The 19745-nt window shown below is 39.8% G+C and overlaps 1 pseudogene; it reads left to right on the top strand.

Moving 5' to 3' along the window:
* The first annotated feature begins 18132 nt into the window (after nt 1–18132).
* Nucleotides 18133–19384, top strand: LOC103736312 (annotated as a pseudogene).
* Nucleotides 19385–19745: the final 361 nt, after the last annotated feature.

Genomic DNA, 19745 nt, shown 5'->3' with positions numbered 1-19745 from the left:
TTTAATAAAGACTCAATAAAGTATCTATATGTAGAAGAATATTAGATCACTTAGTAGTTTTCAATCAATTGTTATTTTCCTAGACAAATATATATTTTTAATGAATTTAGCAGTTTATTCTTTAGTTTCTCCAATAAACCAATGAATTATTATAGCACACAGACAAGTAAGATAAATCTTTCACTTATGATGACTGATTTATAACAGGGCTTTGTACATTGAATATTCATGTTACAGAGAGTTCTTTTAAACATGAATGATATATAATGACATTCATCACTCATTTTCTTATGTTCCCTGCAGTATAGGTATATTTCATTCTTTTTGTTTCATTTCCATATACATGATTTGCAATTTCTTGAGATACTGAGATACATATTACTACCTTAATATGTATTAATATATGTGTATGTTTTGTGTACGTGTGTGATTATGTCATTACAATCAGAGTAGCTGGTTAGATTGACATTTGAACTTGGAAATAAACACTTAAATTTTCACAAATACTAAATATCAAATGGTTGATATAAAAATTTGCGTGTCCCAAAGTATAAATCTTAAATGGTAAAAGAAAAAAGTCTTTGCCCTTTTGCATCTTAGAACTAAAACTTCTCTTTGGTATCCACCTTCATATGTGGTTTTTTAGAACTTTCATGCAGCAAACTAATAGGTTTATGTACATCCATAAGAATTTTAGAAAACTCACAGTTATTTTCTAATTTGTGAATAATATTTGAGATAAGAAATTTTACATAATATCATTTTTCAGAATCCCCTTTCTAATTTAAATATTTCAAGTGGCTATGAGTCAACAAGACCATACCTATTAAGAAGTTTAGGGTGTCCCAGAGCCACTCAGATTCACATCCTGTCTTGCCAGGAATGCTGTGCCTGGACACCAAGTGTTCATTCACTATGAGACAGAACTCTGTAGTATGACAGTGACTTCTCATTTTCAACCTGATCTAGGAAGTTGGATTGTGTTCTAAATTTTCCCACTGTTCAAGTACTATAGGATAAAATGTCAGTGGACTGGATCTAGTCTATAAACTTTCAGCTACTACCATAAACATAGAAGGTTGTTTTTAAATTCTTACTATGTGTGTAGGAGTGATGGCACATGTCTTTAATTCCGTCACTATAGAGGCAGATCTCTATGAGTTGGAAGCCAGTCTGGTTTACATAGTGAGTTGCAGGCCAGCCAGGGTTACATAGTAAGATCCTGTTTCAAAAAAATATTATTATGGACAATTTCAAATATACATAAAAGTAAACAATAGTAAGAATATCTTTGTGCCTGACTTTTCTTATCCGTCTGATTGGAAGTCAGAAGTACTTATTATACTAAAAGAATAAGACCCTCATCAGTAAATTGATACATACAGGAAAAGTCAGACTACATCTACGAAGTGTCAATATCAGGCTGCGGCTTCAAAGCCGAAATCCACATATATCAATGTATCCTAGCTTTTTCATCCATATACATTACCAACTTACATTACTTAGATGTTAAGTACAAATATTGTCATATTTTATTTTAAATATTTTGGACCATATTAGAGGTGTTTCTAGAAAAATGACATAGTAGTATTTTTGACCAAAAAGTAGAAGGTCTCTGCCATGCCACATGAACAAAATCAATCAGTGAATATTTTATCAGAAAAGCACCTTAGTTAGCACTTGGAGGGTATCTGAAATTACTCAAAATCTCAGGACAGTTTCTGAAAAGCAACAGTGAATAGCCAGGAGATAGCTGAGTAGGTAAAAGCACCTGCCACCAAGCGTGATGACCTAAGTTCGACTTCTGGACCCAAATGGTGAAGGGAGAGAATTGAGTCAGCCAGGTTGTCCTCTGACCTCCACATGTACTCTATGATAGATTCTCTCTCTCTCTCTCTCTCTCTCTCTCTCTCCCATTTATATTTTATTTCATTTAAAATATAAATAAAAATTTAAAAACAAATAACTCTGTGACTGACCTTCAGGATTTCTAGGCAGTTTCAGACCACAGAGAATGAAATAAAATATGTTTATATTGGGGGAACATCTTGACAGAACTTGTGAAAATCAGTTTTCATTGGTATTCACCTTCTGAAGGATTTGTAATAATGTCAGTGACTTGTGATGAAAGCTGTAATAATCTGTCAATACTAGATAAGCCAGGACAGATCTCATGAGAGGACAAAAGCACCTGCTGTGTCTTCCTGACAGAATCATGATACTTAGACCCCTCACTCAGCTGATAACTAGAGCAAATGTAATGGCTTACTCCATATGTGAATTCTGTGCTCCTGAGAATTGCACTATGTAAACTTGACATAAGGGTTTCTGAACACAGCACAGAGTTAATGAATACCCTTCTAAATTCTACTGTTTATAAAGTTTTCCATAAAGAGTAAGTGAATCTTGATTATATACCACTGTTACTTACTTCCAGTTCATATTATGAAACATGAGCTATATAGACATGAATTTTCTAATTTTTTAAAAGGCACAGTTATATTATATGCAAGCATATTGTACCATAAATGTAGGAACAGTAGGTATCTCCAGAGACCCCATTAAACTGACTGGACTAAAAGTAGTAGAGGGTAATTATTTGCTATTCTGAATAAATTTTTGAGAGCATGCATCTTATTCTATATATTTTACATCTGAGACTGATTTGCCCCTGAACATTGGGTACTAAATAAAAACTACACTGATGATTTAAAAAAGGATGGAATGTCACATGGTTACCATGGGTTTATTTATAGACATGGATATTATAATAATTTTGTCTGAGCCTATGCAGTGGTTTCAAAATAGGACTACAATAATCATCCCTCATTCATTTTCAGATTCAGCTGAAGTGCTGAACTTCATTAACCTTGTTGGAAACTTAGAAATATAATAAACCTGCTTTTGAAAGTTTGCTTTAACCTATAATTTAGATGAAACTGAAATGTGAAGCAAGATGGAAATGAAACTCAATAGCACATACCATGGTCACCTGCCATGCCAACTTTCTCAGATTCTCAGTAGTGCATTATTTTGGGAGAGAAGAGCAAGTATAATCACAAAACTTTCCAAATAATTACATTCATAAAAAATCAAAACAAACTATTTTTGATAGCACAAACCTGAACATTCAGTTCTTCCTTGTAGTGGGAGTCAGTCATGTCAACGGTTCCTCCCACTATACCGCTTGTATGGTGTCCTAGTCTGTTCTTCATTGCTGTGACAAAACACTCTGACAAGTACCAACTTGGGGATGAAAGGGTTTATTTGTCTTACATCTCCCAGGTCTCACGCAGTTCATCCAGGAGCCCAAGGTGGGAACTCAGGGCAGGAACCTGGAGGCAGGAGCTGGAGCACAGGCCATGGAGGAACGCTGCTTACAGGCTTGCTCCCCTGGCCCCTGCTCAGCCTGCTTTCTTATCCAACACAGGCCCACCTGCCCAGCGGTGGCACGACCCACAGTGGGCTGGGCCCTCCCACATCACTCATCAAGAAGATGCCCCTCAGACATGGCCACAGGCCAGTCCCATGGAGGCAATGCCCTGATTGAGGCTCCCTCAACCCAGGTGTGTCAAGTTGACACTAAAGCATCCAGCACATATGGTAAGGCGAAAGGGCACAAGGGAAGTGTTCACTTAATCTTACTCAAAAGGGTAAGAAAAGAAGGACTTATTCTTTTGTTTGGGTTTCTGGTTTCCTAGTTCCTATCAATACCATGAAAACATCATCATATATCCGCCAATCTCCTGAGATGTGTTTGTTTCATTTATTGAATAACTCTATAATATTCAAAGAAAACAAACTGCTGGTGAAATAAAACCCAGGACGTCAAGCAGGAAAGGATCTAACTACATTGTGTGCTACAGCAATAGGCAGAACAATGGCAGAAAAGTCAGAACAATAAAGGGAACCCTGTTACACAATGCGATGTTAATTTTAGGTGTCAATTTGAGTGAATTAAGGGGTACTTAGATAACTGGGAAAGCTTTTTTTTCTGAGTGTGTCTGTAAGGTATTTCCAGGGGATATTTTCATAGCAGTTGGTAGACTAAGCAGAGAAGATTTGTCTTTAGCATAGGTAGACATCACCCAATCAGCAGGGACCTAGATAGAAGTCAAATTCTTGCTTTCTCTCCTAAGCTGTGATAACTTCTTTCTCATGCCTTTGGATATTAAACCATCATATTCCATGCTTTTGGAACTGAGAGCCTGAACTAGCAGGTAACTCCGTACCCACAAAGTCTTCATGCCTTCCTCTTCTAAACTTCAGAATGTTATGCTGTCAAGTTGGAGGTTTAGACTTGGACTAATACAGGCTACTGGAACCCCTGATCTCCATCTTACAGATGATTTATCATGGAACTTTCTCTTTCTTTATAATTATACATGACAATTCCTTACTAAATCCCTTCACCTATGTATGTATGTATGTTTGTATGTATGTATGTATGTATCATCCGTCTATCTGTCTATCCTCTATCTATCTATCATCTATCATCTGTCTATCTAATCTGTCATCTCTAAATCTATCATCTATCTACCCTTCAATCATCTATCTGATTATCTATCCATTTATCTGTCTACAACTAGACTGTATGCTTGGAGAACAGTAATCTATACCAGCACAAAGAAAATAGCATTTATAAATTCTTTTTGTTTTATTCATTTGTTTTAACTTTGATGAAGATAACAGCTATTTGTTTAAATGGAAACAACAGAGAAGATCACTTAGAAAAAGACTCTCTCTTAAAATCCATCATAATTTGGGTACGTAATTTGGGAGAGATGGCTCAACAGTTAAGAGTACCAGCTGCTCTTGCAGAGATTCTGGGTTCAATTCCCAGCACCCACATGGTGGCTAACAACCATCCATAACTCCAGTTCCAGGGGAAACCAATGCCCTCTTCTGACCTCCATGGGCATTGCATGACATGGGGGCACTTACACATGTACTGGCAATACGTTCACATGCATAAAATAAGAAGTAATAATTTAAAAAATCCATCATAATTTGAATAAAAGAAAAGTGCAGGCCATTGTCATCTGCATAGTATAACCAGTGATGTTTAATGAGTGAGAATCTGAGATTCAACACTCTTACAGGAAAAATGTCATAAAATGGATTGATAAATTATTTGTGGAATGACTTGTATGTAATCCACTTCTTCATATCACCTATTGAGTTAAATAAGATACATATATCAGTCATAAACTATCTACTCTGTTTCTATTTTAGCTGATATTTATTTCCTAGATAAAGTGTGAAGTGTGATACTTTTTTGCAAATGAAATGCAATTATCTCTAAGTTGAGTGATATCTAGAGTTTAAAAGCCTAGAATAGTAGTATGTAATAACAAATGAGTGTTCCAATCTGAAATCACAGAAGAACTTAAGGTGTTCAGGATGTAATTATTATCATTAGAATTATGCCAAGAGGCAAATCATTATTCTCACAAGGAGTCAAGTTATTAAAATTTTTTAAAGTTATTTTTTACTTAATTTGTATGAGCATGTTACATGCATGTATGTAAGAACACCATGTCCATGCAAACACTCTGAGGCCAGAAGAGGGTGTATGATACACTGGAGCTGGAGTTATGGATAGTTGTTAGCTCTCATGTTGGTTTTGGGAACTGAACCTCCAGTCCTCTGGAAGAGCAGCCAGTGATCTTATATGCAGAACCATCTCTCCAACTCCAACCAAGTCATACTTTTAATGATCACAACTGAGCATATTTGGGTTTGTTTTGTAATCTCTGTAAGAAAATTTCTTTCCTAGACCAATATACTCTGTTCTAGGAGTCTGTAAATAATATGCAACAATTTTGTACAATTATTCTAGATATTTTTCTTGATCACATTTTCATCCCAAAAGAAGGCAAGATTGGTCCTCTTTGCAAACAAGTTTTATTGAGCATGATAGCAGATATAAAACATGCATTGACCTTTTTGGTGTATTCCTAATGAGTACATTCATTCAGATTAATGTTAAAGAGACAACCTAAAACAATAAAATACATGCTACCCACTTTAATCTGCATAGTCCTATAAAACATACAGTACTGAAGGAAGAAATTTTTTTGTTAATTTGAAAAATCTATACTTATTTTTCATGTACGCTTAGTCTCTTAACTAATTTTTAAGGAGTATCAAACTGTATTGTGACCAAGGTGAATGAAGGTTTTTTTGTAATGGAAGGACTGTGCTCAGGAATGAGGGTTTGAGAGCTCCGGGAACTTGTCATTCTTTACTCTCTTACTAAGGAATTTCCTATACAATATTGTTTATCATAGAGCACTTACTTTTTCCAAGGACAGGGTTAGAGTTCTTTTTTCTGCTTCATTGTGCTTATATATTAGAGATGTCTTCAAAACAGCTCAAGGTTGTTTGGTTTTCATCTCTTCTAAGGCACACTTTTGTCAATAGTTTATAGAATTTCTGCTTGTTTTTTTTATACCATTTGGGAAAATATACCCAGATAAATTATAAAATCTCTGTACTCCCAAGATGTTTTAATAGTACCTTTTTATTATTGTTTGTTTGTTGTTTCAAATGATGGGCTACTCCAAATAGGTCTCAGTGCAACTTGGAGATCATTTCTGAAGATCATGTGCATGTTATAGGTATATAGTAATATCAATAAATGATCATTGATCACATTCATTGAGCACACTGTGCATGTGATAGTGCATATTTTCAACTATACTAACTGCAGAGATGATTCTGTGTTTTTATCAGTGATGTTATAACACTAAAAAATTTTTAATTACATGATATCTTTTGTAGATGCATATGATTCTTATGCCCTTCCACCTTTGTTTTACATCTTTTAGGTTCTTCCATTATCCACTAATCACATTCTTAAACTCTAAGTCAGGCAATCATACCATACTTTAATTTCAGAGATGTCAAATTAATGTGGGAGCAAGAAACAGCTAATAAACATCCATAAAAGTTAAATTATTTATCCTTGAAAACTGAGGAAATATATCTTTTTATGCTTTATAATGCCTCTTTCATTTCTGAATAATATTTATCTTACACATGGAAACCAGTGGAGAAAAGGATGTGAGTATTTTTGCGATAGCTTATGATCAGCAGAGGTCTTGAAAAGACTTCGATGTGCTCTATAATGTGATAAAATCAGAGCTACAGAACTTGGGATAAAAAGTAATCTTTTCTTTTTATGCTGCTTACTATGAAGATTTCAAAGCTGTACACAGTAATTTCTTAAGCATCTGACATGCGTGTCTTCCTTATGTCATGTATGAATTTATCTCACAATTAAAGCCCACTTTTCTCATTTCAGGAACTGCAGTGAACAGCTGTTCTTCCTATAATCTCTTACATTTTCTAGCATTTCATTATTGTCTCCTACTCTGTTTAAGTTCTCTTCTGCTATTAAATTTTAATTCTGATTCTTGGGAACAGAAGGAAGAGCAAGTACTCAACTTATTCTCAGCACCTGCAAAATATCACTCCTAACATATGTGTCATCTTATGCCTTTGCCTCTTTTCACTCATTTGGTTACACCCAGTGAACTCACTAGACGTCTTTGTGAGCATCTCTATTGCTGTGACAAAGCACTCTGACCAATACCAACTTGGGGAGTGAAGGGCTTATTTGGCTTACATCTTACTGGTTACAGTTCATCACTAAGAGATCCCAAGATAGGAACTCGGGGCAGGAACCTGGAGGCAGGAGCTGAAGCACAGGCCATGGAGGAACACTGCTTACTGACTTGCTTCTTTGGCCTGTGCTCAGCCTGCTTTCTTAAATAACACAGGACCACTTGCCCAAGGGTGGCACTGCCCACAATGGACCAGGCCTTCCCACATCACTCAACAATCAAGAAAAGGTCCCACAGACATTGTCACAGGTCAGTCCAATGGAGGCAGTTTCTCAACTGAGGCTCCCTCTACCCAGGTGTTTCAAGTTGACAACTAAAGCTCTCCAACACAGTTTAATCCCTTGTCAACCTGACCACAAACATAACACTATTAAACCACAAGCTTTCCATTTCTTATCCCCAAGGTAAAATGTTAATATTAATATCACAACATAAAATAGTACAACTTTAAAAGCCACAATCTTTAAAAACTCCAAATACTTAAACAGTTCATTCTCTTTTAAAAGTCTCTTAACTGTAGGCTCCAAAACAAGAGATGTACTATCTTATTTCAAAAGGGAAGAATAGGGCACACATTAAGCAAAACCAAAGTCCAGCAAAGAAGCTTAAGACTGAACATCTAGAATTCACTCATGGTCTTCTGGGCTCCAAAGGTTTCAAAAGCTCCACTTCTCCGGCTCTGCCATCCATCCACAGCATGCACAGCTTGTCTCATAGGCTCAGTCTACTGCTGCCCTTGGTGGTTGTTTCGTGGTCCTGGAATCTCCAATATGCTGGTGTCTCTACTGAAACTGAGGCTGCACCTTCACTAATGGATTACCCTGACTTTCATGGATGCAAAGTCTTAGAGTCTCTCCATGACCCCTTCATGCCTTCAACAGCCGAACCATGCAAGAGACTGTTACACATTACGAAGTCCTGCTTCCAGCTTGAGATGGAGTCTTTGGGCCCCTTCAGGACAGAGTTTCTGTGTGCTGACCCTGAGGAAACACTTCCCAGGAGATTTTTGCCACAATGATGCTGGTCTCTTGTTACTCACAGCTGATTTTTCAGCTCCAGCAAACCAGCATCAATTGTCCCACCAAAGCAAAAGTTTCACTTCAGTGGTGCTGGTCTCTTCTTAACCACAATTGGTTATTCATCCCCAACCAACCAGAAACTACAGATTCTCAACTCAAACTATCATACAAACAGCCCTGATAATCTCTACTTCCCTTTGAAACTTCATAACCCAGGCCTACATCTACATCTCTTTCAGCAGAACTGTTCCAAGCATTCCAACAACAGCTCACTAAACTCTAAACATTAAATGGCTTTTCTAGCCCAAAATTCCAAATACTTCCACAATTCTCCTAAAAACAACTGGGTCAAGTCTGTCACAGCAATAACCCACTCTCTGGTACCAATTTCTGTCTTAGTTACTTTCACTTGCTGTGCGAAAATCACTAACCAAAAACGACTTTTGAGGAAAGGGTTTGCCTTACAGCACAGTTCATCATCAAGGGAAATAAGACAGGAACTCAGGACAGGTACCTGGAGCACAGGCCATGGAGGAATGCTGCTTATTGGCTTGCTCCTTTGGCCTGTACTCAGCCTGCTTTATTATATAACACAGGGCCACCTGCCCAAGGGTGGCACTGCCCACAATGGGTTGGGTCCTCCCACAAGATAATATCCCACAGACATTGCCACAGGCCAATCCAATGGAGGATATTTCTAAGGTTCCCTGTACCCAGGTGTGTCAAACTGACAATTAAACCTATCCAGCACCCTAGATAAAGGTCAATGAACACTATGCCTTTAGGTGTTTAACAGTCATTTAGAAATGACACTTCTATACCAGTCACTTCATTAAATATGAGATATGACAGCCACAAAAGGAGACAAGGACCTTGTCCTTATGGAGCTTATGGCATACTGATAAGTACACTGAAACATGTAATATACATATAATCAGTCAACGATAATTAGGAATGCAGAAAGGCCATGTACATTATTCTAATGTTCACTCTTTCCTATCTTCAGCAAAGCTTCTTATATGACTAGACCTGGGAAATTTTCAATTGGAACATTTTTGATTGCTACTAATTGAAGAGGTTGTGTTCTGTGTCTGTGGAAATGAACTCCACGATACTGATTTGACTAAGTAGTTTGTGAAAAACCATATGAAGTATGATAGACATTGTCTTTCCTTCTGGGTTTGGAGTTTCACAACTCAACTGTCACACAGGCAGTAGTTGTTTACCTGAGCAAACTTCTGTATGAGTACTGAACAATGAAATCCAAACCGGCTTTCCCAGGAGAAACACTTCATATGTTTTTTCACAGTTCGCTGCTAAAGGAATACGAGTGTCTTTTGTATTAGTGTTTTAGAAGCCTGACATTCTCCTAAATCCACTTAGTTCCTTTTCTACTGTTGAGCCTGATCGATACATAACCTTTTATGTATTCAACTTGAGGATAACTACTTTTGATCTGTGAATCCTTTTTTTTAAACTTTAAACAAAATTTCATTACACAAACGTTGTCACATGATTGGGTATTTCTCTACTTTGTGCACAGTTCCTCTGACGCTCCACAAAAAGGCTGCTTCTGAGCCTTTCATCTACTGGTGGCAAGCACTAAAACCTGACTGTAACAGGAGTCGAGATGCCTCAGTGATTGAAGTTGAAAACAGGACACTGGTACAAGGCTCATGCACCCAGTTTAAGAAATGCACAAATATCTTTATTTAAAAATATAAACTAGGCCGGGTGTGCTGGTGCACGCCTTTAACCCCAGTACTTGGGAGGCAGAGACAGGCGAATCTCTGTGAGTCTGATGCCAGACCTGGTTTCCATAGTGAATCCAGGCCAACTGGGGCTACAGGGAGACCCTGTTTCAAAAAGACATATATATATATATATATATATATATATATATATAATGAATTATCTGGAGTCATGGACAATGACAGGAGTAAACCATTATATATTATCAACTGAAACCAGTAAATGATTGTTATAGTGATTTTCTTAAACATCAGGCAGCCTTTCTTCAGTTGCTTTCATCAACTGACTTCTCTGAAGTTATTGCTGAGGAGCAGCCTTGAGCTTCCTATCACAGTTCATTGATAAGGGCAAAACCGTACTTTGGGAATTCGAACATGCCATCTCCCATGCCACCTCCCCTTCCACCCATAGTGCCCATTCTGGGGTCCTTCTTTTCTTTAGGAATTTCTGTGACTACAGCTTTTAAAAAAACACCTAAATGCTTGTTTGGTCAGGAGGTCAAAACAATGCCAATGAAACAAAAAAGCCAAGTAAGCAGTTGAAAAATGATAGAAATATATTATTCTGGGCAAGGTTTTCAGACTAGTAAGAAAGAGGTCATTCCAGGGGAGGTCTAATGAAATGATGCATTGACTTAGGCAAATACGTGAAGGAAGAATGTTTCGTAAAGGTTGAAGAAAAAGCAAAAGGATGACTGACAGACGAACAGCACACATGACATGTGACCAGAGCTATAGGAAGGAAATGTAAAATTCAGGTTATACAGACAGTCCAAGAACAGACCATGCTTAGCATAAAGCAAATCAAAGAAATGAGATATCTCTCAAAATTTAACTATGCAACAGGACTGCAGCTCACTGTTAGACCACCTGCCTAATATATGGGGCCTTGTGTTTAACTCCCAACAGCATTAAAAAAGGAAACAAAGAGAAATAAAACCTTAAAGATCATATAAAATATTTCAGTGATTTCCATTTAGAAAGGTGGACTATATGTTGATACATGAACTTTTATCACTAAATGAACGTATAAATCACATCAACATTGTATTGAGATTTTATAAATATAAAGAAGTAAAGTTGTTTATATTAAATAAATATATTCAGATAAGTAATATTAAAAACCAGGGGGCAATGATGGTTTATCTTAATTGTCAATCTGACTAGATTTAAAATCACTTAGGAAACACATCTCTGAGTATGTCTATTTGGTTGTTTCCAGAGAAATGTAAATAATGAGGGAAGACATAACCTAAATATGATCAGAATCATTCCACGGATGAGGAATGAAGAGGAAGAATGGAGAAAGCAAGGTGAGCACCAGTACTTTCTCTCTCTCTCTTTTTTTTTTCCCCCCCCCCCCCCTTGGCTTCAGACACAATGTGGCTAGCTGCCACCCACTCCTGCCTTCATGCCTTCTCCAGCAGGATGGACTTCTCAAACTGCACAAAAATAAATCTTTCTCTAACTTGTCAGCTATTTTGTTGCAGGGATGAAAAAAGTAACTGATATATTAATAAAATTGTTCTCAAGCATGAGTTGTTCCTGTGATAAACCTGAAAATGTACTTTGGAGGTTTCTGGAACTGGACTTTGAGAAGAATGGAGAAAAGTTTGAAGTTGTGGTCTAGAAAAGTCCTGGAATGCTATAAACAGAGCCAAAGAAGATTCTGTTGGGAGCTCCAACACAGCAGAATGGCAGCAGCAATGTCGGTGATAAAGACTGTGCCCTGAGAATTCATAGGGGAACAAGGAATCTATTGGAAACAGACCTAGAGGCCATTCATGCTAAATTGAGGCAAAGGATCTGACTGTCTTACACATATACCAAAAATGAGGGAGGCTGAATTAAAAAATAATGGATTAATTTGCTTGGTGGAGAAATTTCAAGGTATCATAGCATCTAGTCTGTGGCATGACTGCTGCTCACTACTCTTTACACAAAGAGAAATCAAGATGACATGAAAAATCTGCAGTTTGGTGAGGAAAGGAACATAAGTGAGTTCAAAGCTGCAAATAAGAAGAGTAAAGAAAAGGCAGCTGCACCTGTTAAAGAAAACGCCTGCTCCCTGCAGTGGGACAATAGGAAAGTTGTCAAGATTCCTAAAACCTTCTGAATCTACGCAATGTGGCTTAAAGTTCTTCCAAAGAGGCCCTGAGAGGCTAAGGCAGGAAGCCCTGAAGATAAAGTCAAATTTGTAATGGAGACCATGGGATGCTGGTGAAGCCACGACCGTGGGATGTCTGCCAAGGAAAGCTGCAGGCATGGAGTAAAGTTAGCCCAAGAGAAAGACTACCTGTGCTGCAGACGGCAGAAGAGGAGGGGCAAAGCTGCCCAAGCTTGTTGGAGGCCAGAAGATGCCACCATAGACAACAGATGCCAGACCTGGCAATGCAAGCTTTTGTGTTTGCTCTGGTAGATTTCCCCTAGTTTTAATAGGATCTTTCTTTGCTATGTCTTCATTCCCCCATTTTAGAATGGGAATATTTGCTCTGTGTTATTGTGTATTGAAAGTATATAACCTGTTTATGGATTTTATAGGAGCTTACAGTTAAGAGTTTGTTCTGAGTTTAAGAAGAGATTTTGGACTTTTGAACAGTTATTAAGACTATTAAAGACTATGGAGACTTTTAGAGATAGACTAAATATGCTTTGCATTATTAAATGAACTTCAAACTTAGGGACCAGGGTGGAATATTATAATTATTTGTGATTTGATGCATCTGGGAGTCAGGTTGACAAGGAAGGAGTAAAGTTGTGATGGTCAGTCTTCCTTGCCAAATTTAACTGGATTTGGAGTAACCTAGGAGACATACTTGTGGCGGTGCCTATGTGAGTGTTTTTAGTGAGGTTTAACTAAGGAAGAAAGACCATCCCTGAATATAGATAGACTCATCCCATGGGCTGGTGTGCCAGACTGAACGAAAAGGAAAAGAAGAGAAAGTAAGCTGAGGACGAGCATTGATTCTTGATTGTGGATTCGGGGTTACCAGTCACTGCAGTACTGCCTACATGTCTTGTCCAATATGGGGGGCTATTTCCTTTCAAACTGTGAATCAGAATAAAACATTCTTCCATATGTTGATTTTGTCACTTTTTTTGTCAATTACAGTGCAACTAATAACAAGGCTGGAACGCAAAAGTCACAAATTGCCAAACTGCAGAGAATAAGAGTCAGCATAGTTTCTGTCCTTGGACAGGACTCCCATATTGAGGTTCACCTACCCAGGGCTCAGGGACCATTGTGGATGAGGGTGGAAAGATGGTAAAAGCCAGGGAGGAGGTATAAGACTATACAGAAATAGTCATACAGGTGCCTGGGACCCTTCTCATACAAACTGAGAGCAATACTATCAATGTGCACAAGACCATGAAAGTTAAGCAGACAAAAGCCCAGCACAGAACTGTGGAAATGAACAACAAACCCCAACCATAGTCAAAGAATTATTGGCAGCTGATTACTGCTGCATGAGAAAGAGCAGGTTTTTTTGAAGGGAGAGACTCTAGATAGGCTCACTAAACCCTGGTGGATGAACTTGCACTGAGGGACATCTCAGGACACTAACTTTACAAAATAGGCCTTAAAACAAATGTATGAACTCCCCATGATGGGGCATTATGGGAGGGCGCCAAAGGGGAAGGGGGAGGGGGACATAAAGATGATGTTATATATGAAATACACAAAAATTCAATTAAAATTATTTTAAAAATAAACAAAACAAAACAAAAAATAAGGCTTATCTGAATACGTGACTTTAGACTAGAAAACTCTGGAGTCAAATTTAACTTGGAGTCATTTCAAAGTTGCTAAGTAGGCACACTATGTGAGTGGACTTGATTAATCAAAATCGAGTCCCACATAAAGTCATCTTTGAGTAAGAAAGCAAATGAAGTGAAAAGTATGCCTGTGCCCAAGGCATCCAACGTTCTTAAAACTCTACAGAAGCCAGAAGCTTCTACATTGTTGCTTTAATGGAACTGACTTTGGAAGGAGATAACAACAAACAAGCATGGGACACTATCTTTCAAATGTGGTATATATATCATGTAAGGAAGCTGACCTCTATCTACTCAGTCTGTACTCCTCTAGGGCTGTACACAGCCTTGGCAGTGACTACTGCCCCAAGCAAAGATGAACTACAGCAGCCAGTGTTTTACAATTATTTGTTTAAGGGCTGTTCATCCACTGAAGTTGCTCAGTACCAGCTCATTTACTATGTCTATTAAAAATATACTGAATGCTGCTTTGCACATGGTTTGTTGGATTTACACAGAACAGTGGGTTATAAAATGAAACCTTAATAAATTACTCCTGAGAGCACAGTAATGTATTTTGTAGCTCGTAATCCAGAGATGACATTACATCCTATGCAAAGGACAGAAGTTGTTATGCCTGGAAGTTTGCTGACCTTTCTGTTTGCTGGTATATTCTCCTTCATATGGCATCAAACCCTATTACTTTACTAAGAAAGTATAGACAAGATGCCCTGTATATTCTTAGGAAATACCCAATTGTGTAACTTCTATTTATTCTAAACCTACAACCACATGGCAGTGCTGTCACCACAAAAATAATTCATGGATTGAGAACCAAGAGGATAAGCACAGTGATCTGTTTATTTCTAGTGAGGCTTCCACAAATAAAAATTAATTTTCTGTTATTATGTTATGAAGCTCATTTCATGATATACTAAAAATGGCTGGATACCCAATGCCATAAGATGGGCATATTATGAACAAAGTCTATTTCCTCCATAAAATTAACCATCTAATGAGGAAGGTAGGCATTAACCAAAGTATTTTGGAACTATTGGAAGTATAAAGATATTATAGTTAGTGTTTATTATGCTCATTTATATTACTGGGAATCACTGATAATTAATTTTAAATCATTATTGGGCCATGTACATCATGCATGCTTGGCATAGATTCATATGATTTAATGATTTGTTATGAAATTTTAACTGTGATATTTAGGCTTCAAAATAATTTCTATGAGTGATTAATAGCACTATAAAATATATTTCAGGAGCTAATAAAAAGTAGTGTGGTAAGTTGTTACTTTATTGTTTTCAGAAAGAAGAAAACACCATTGGTAATGATGAAAAAATGTGAATTTAATCAAGAATTAAATATGTCTATATTAAGCCATGCATTGGATATGCTTAAGCAAGCAGATTCAGTATAGCTTTAATCTCTCCCTTAAAGAAACTTTACATCTCTAATACAAATCAACTTCATTTTTATATGAGCAATTTTAAAAAAGAATGAAGGAGACCAGTCTGACCTTTGGAATGATGTGTTTCCCATTCTTTACTTAGCCTCTTCTGGTTTTATTTCTTGTGAAGTGACCCGGTGATTCAAAGACAACAGAGCAATTTATTATTTTTATTATATAACATTTCACGATACATAGAGATATTGTCATTGGAAAAATTGGCTTGTGCCTCCAATGCAATAACAAAATGACAGCTTTTATGATGAACTTCTTACTCACAGAGCTTTCGAGTCTGATCAGCTAGTCCTTGGGTCACTGGTGCCCTGAAAACCACAAAATAACAGTCATTAGCCACAGTCCTTGTTTATTAGATATTTCTGTTTCTCACTATATTCCAATCTGCTTGTCAGTCATAATTCATAATTCATAATTCATTTAGACAAATAATAGCTTGTCACATTATTTGAAATCATACAAAAAAGACAGCTTTAGTATTAATTCAGAAGATCTTATTCAAATGACTCAGTTAATTGTATGACTATAAATTATAGCTGAAATCCAAAATGCATATGGCCATTAAAAAAATCTCTTATTTAACATTGAATCTATTTGCATTATTATCTTTTTTATTGAGCTTTTTAAATTTCATACATTTCCTACATAAATACAGACCCTCTGCCCCATCTATACCTCCTCTCCCTATCCCCCCAAAAAACCCTATGCACTCTGCCATACATGCTGACTCCTATTCATTCAGGTGTTTGTACCCAAATGTCCTTCAGTATAAGTGCATCCCATGGAGTCTAGTCAGACCATCCCATGAGTGTATGTAAGTCATATTCTCCCTCACCCACCAGCTATCAGTCTCAAATAGTTCTCAATCTAGTTCAGACCTGCCACCTATTTCTCACCACCCCTTTGGACCCTTGTTTAATTGAGCTGACATGGGTCCTGTGCTTGATGCCACCTATGGCACAGGCTCACATAAGTAAGCCTCCAGTGGCCTAGAAGCCTCCAGCTCCCTGTGCTCTTAAAATCTTTCCACCTCCTCTTCTACAATGGTCCCTGAGCTATGGGTGGTGAGGTTCCATATCAGAGTCCCAACCTACACTCTACAGTCTCTTATTCTCCAAAACTTGGCCAGTTGTGTCCTACTGTGTACATTGCACTCTGATGTACATGGAAGCCTCACTGGTGAGAATTAAGGTGTGCATTAGCCCTCTCTCTACCCCTTATTATTCTGTGTTCCATGAGCCTTAGTTGTAGAGATTCAACTGCAGATGTGTCACCTAGTACTGGGCATCTCCCAGGCATATGTTCTCTGTGCCTGACCAGATGTGCAACTCTGCAGTAGCCTCCATCTTTGGCAAAAAGAAGCTTCTTTGATTAGTGCTGTATAGACAGCTTGTCACTCTAAGGGAAGTCTCTTCTGTCTGGCATTGCATTCCCTGCCAAGCAACTGCCAGGTATACGTACGCATTAATGTTCAGACACACTACATACATTTCTCATAGGGTTTCTAGGGCATCACTTTTCCCTCTAGGTTTCCTAGTCCCCCAAGATTCACTCATCTCCACTCTTTTTTCTCCCATCTGGCTTCCCTCCTCCCTCCCTCCCTAGTCACAGTGGCCCCATTATCCCCACTCTCCTCCCAATACCTCCTGACATCCTCCATCCCCTACACCATGGTCCCTTGCATATCCCTCCCTCCTCTCCTCCCACTTTTTCCACCTCCCTCAGGTAACATTTGATGCTTACTATTCATCTTTCAGGTCTTTTCTTTCCTTTATGCCAGTGTATTGGAGGGGCTTGGTGGCTTTAGTCCAGCTGTTCAGGAGTTCCCACAGAAGCCCAAGTCAGACAAGGATCAGATGCTCTCAGGCTTCCTCATTAAGTCTGGGTCCTTCTAGTCAGCAGGCACAGTACAATTTGGGAGGCTTTCTAGGTAGAGGTAGGATTCAGGCACTCTCAGACAGTCAGGAAAAGAGGTTGGTCTCAGGAATCCCAGGCAGGTTGCCGGTGAGGACACCCAGGGAAGAAGGCTTGTCTCAGGTGTGCAAAGGAAAGTTGAGGGTGGGGCAGGCTGTGAGATCTCTAGGGAAGTAAAGAATTAGGCTGGTCTAGCTGCAAAGGATCAGGAAGCTGTAGAAGGATTTGGGCCAAGAGGGTAGTCTAGAGGTCTGGGGTGCAAAGAGAACTGGGCCTGTGCCCAGGGCTAGAAGGAGAGCAGGATGTTCGTTATTTTATCTTAAAAATACAAGATTGTAGGCTCTCGGGTTGGTTAGTCGTCCTTGTCTTCTGAGGTGTGTCCTGGTTTTGCCTAGCAGTTGCTGCACTGGGTTCCTGCATCCGTGCCCTCAGCCTTGGCTCCGGCCCAGCTGCTCCCCACCTTTACCACTCCCGGGTTTCTGCCATTGGGGCTCCAGGCGAATGATGTGGTAGGAGAGTGGAGCTGAGCGCCTGGACTGGGGGTGGGGGTGGGGTAGACACTAGCTGCGGCCTCCATAGTGGCCATGGATAGGGTGCCGGTGGCAGCCCCGATGTGGAGGCCTCTTGAGGCCTCCCCAGGACAGTACCAGAATCGGCTGGACTGGCCACAGGTGCAGCGGCTGGACAAGCTCCTGAACTGCAGATTCCCGGGCTGAGCGTGCAGGTGGTCCCCAGTAGCCTGGAGGAACAGGGACTGCATGTACACAGTGTGCGACTGTATGGTTCTGCCGCCAGCCGGTGCTGCACCCAGAGAGTGTTCTAGGCTGCAAGGACCTGGACCTGGTGTTCCAGATGGACCAGCAGTGAGGCATCCTTCCAGCTGTCCAAAGCAGTGGTGCTGGCCTGCCCTTAGACTTCCTGCCAGCCTGAGTGAGTCGGGCCAAGATCAAGCCACCGTAGAATCTGGTGAAAGTGTGCACAGACCTGGACCGCTGGAGCCTTATCTCGCTGTCTAACAAGAGTGGTAAGAACGTGGAGCTCAAGTTTGTGGACTCCGTGAGGTTCCAGTTCGAGTTCAGTGTTGACTCATTCCAGATCATCCTGGACTCCCTGCTGCTCTTTGGCCAGTGCTCATCCACACCCTTGTCTGAGGCCTTCCACCCTACTGTGACGGGGAAGAGTCTGTACCGGGACTTCACTGAGTCCTTGGAGCACCTGCAGCACCGTGTCATCGCCACATGTAGCCCTGAGGAGATTCTTGGTGGTGGCCTCCTCAAGTACTGCCACCTCTTGGTGCGAGGCTTCCAGCCAAGGCCCAGCACTGACGTTCGTGCCCTATAATGATTCATGTGCTCCAGTTTCTTACTGACTTCCCAGATACAGTGGAACAGAGGCGCATTCTGGAGCGCTACCTGGAGGCCCGCTTCAGTGGACCTGATGCAGCCCTTTGGTATGCCTGCCTCCTGATGCTTCATCAGGTGGTCAAAGAGAGCATGGTGTGTCTCAGGAGCCACAAGCGCTGCCAGACGCTGGACGTCATCACTATGCTGGCCCTCAAGGCACTAGCTGAACAGGGCCCTGCTGACACTGCTGCTCTGGCCTGGCGTTGTCTAGGTTCCAATAGGGTCATGCCTAGCACTGTCAATTACTAGGTGACCCCCATGCAGCCTCTGTTGCCCCGGGATCAGGGATCATTCCTGTCCCACCTGGCTGCCTTGCAATAGACTCAGATCTTGGCCAGAAGGGAATGGGTCTCTTGGAGTGTGGTGGGGTCACCAGGTTTTTGTGGAGGCTATGACCAGAGACAGGCCTGCTGTGCCAGCTGGCTCCTCATAGTAGGGTTGGACCTTTGATTGAACAGACCAGACTTTCCTGTGTGATGCCCCTGAGGGCTTAAAGCCAAGCCAGGGATCTTAACAGGAGGACCTTTTGGTCATTGCACCACACTTTTTGACCTGCATGATTGTGGGGCACAAAGGCTACTTGTCTTGAAAAGACAAAGCCAGCTTGAGTGGGAGCCTCAATGGCAACACCCTGGGTTGATTTCCATGGCCCAGAAGGTGTCAGTCGAAAGGGACCCAGCAGCTCCCACACTGGCTAAAATATGGTATGATGGGACAAGCCTACTCACCTGTGGGGTCAGTCTGAATCACAAACAGAACCTCGCAGTCAAACCTTGGTAATCACTGGGAGGGGG

Source organism: Nannospalax galili, unplaced genomic scaffold (genome assembly GCF_000622305.1).
Source record: "Nannospalax galili isolate Female #2095 unplaced genomic scaffold, S.galili_v1.0 scaffold417, whole genome shotgun sequence".
Lineage (NCBI taxonomy): Eukaryota > Metazoa > Chordata > Mammalia > Rodentia > Spalacidae > Nannospalax > Nannospalax galili.
Note: the sequence above shows the minus strand (reverse complement) of the source record. Positions and strands in the feature narration are given on the sequence as shown.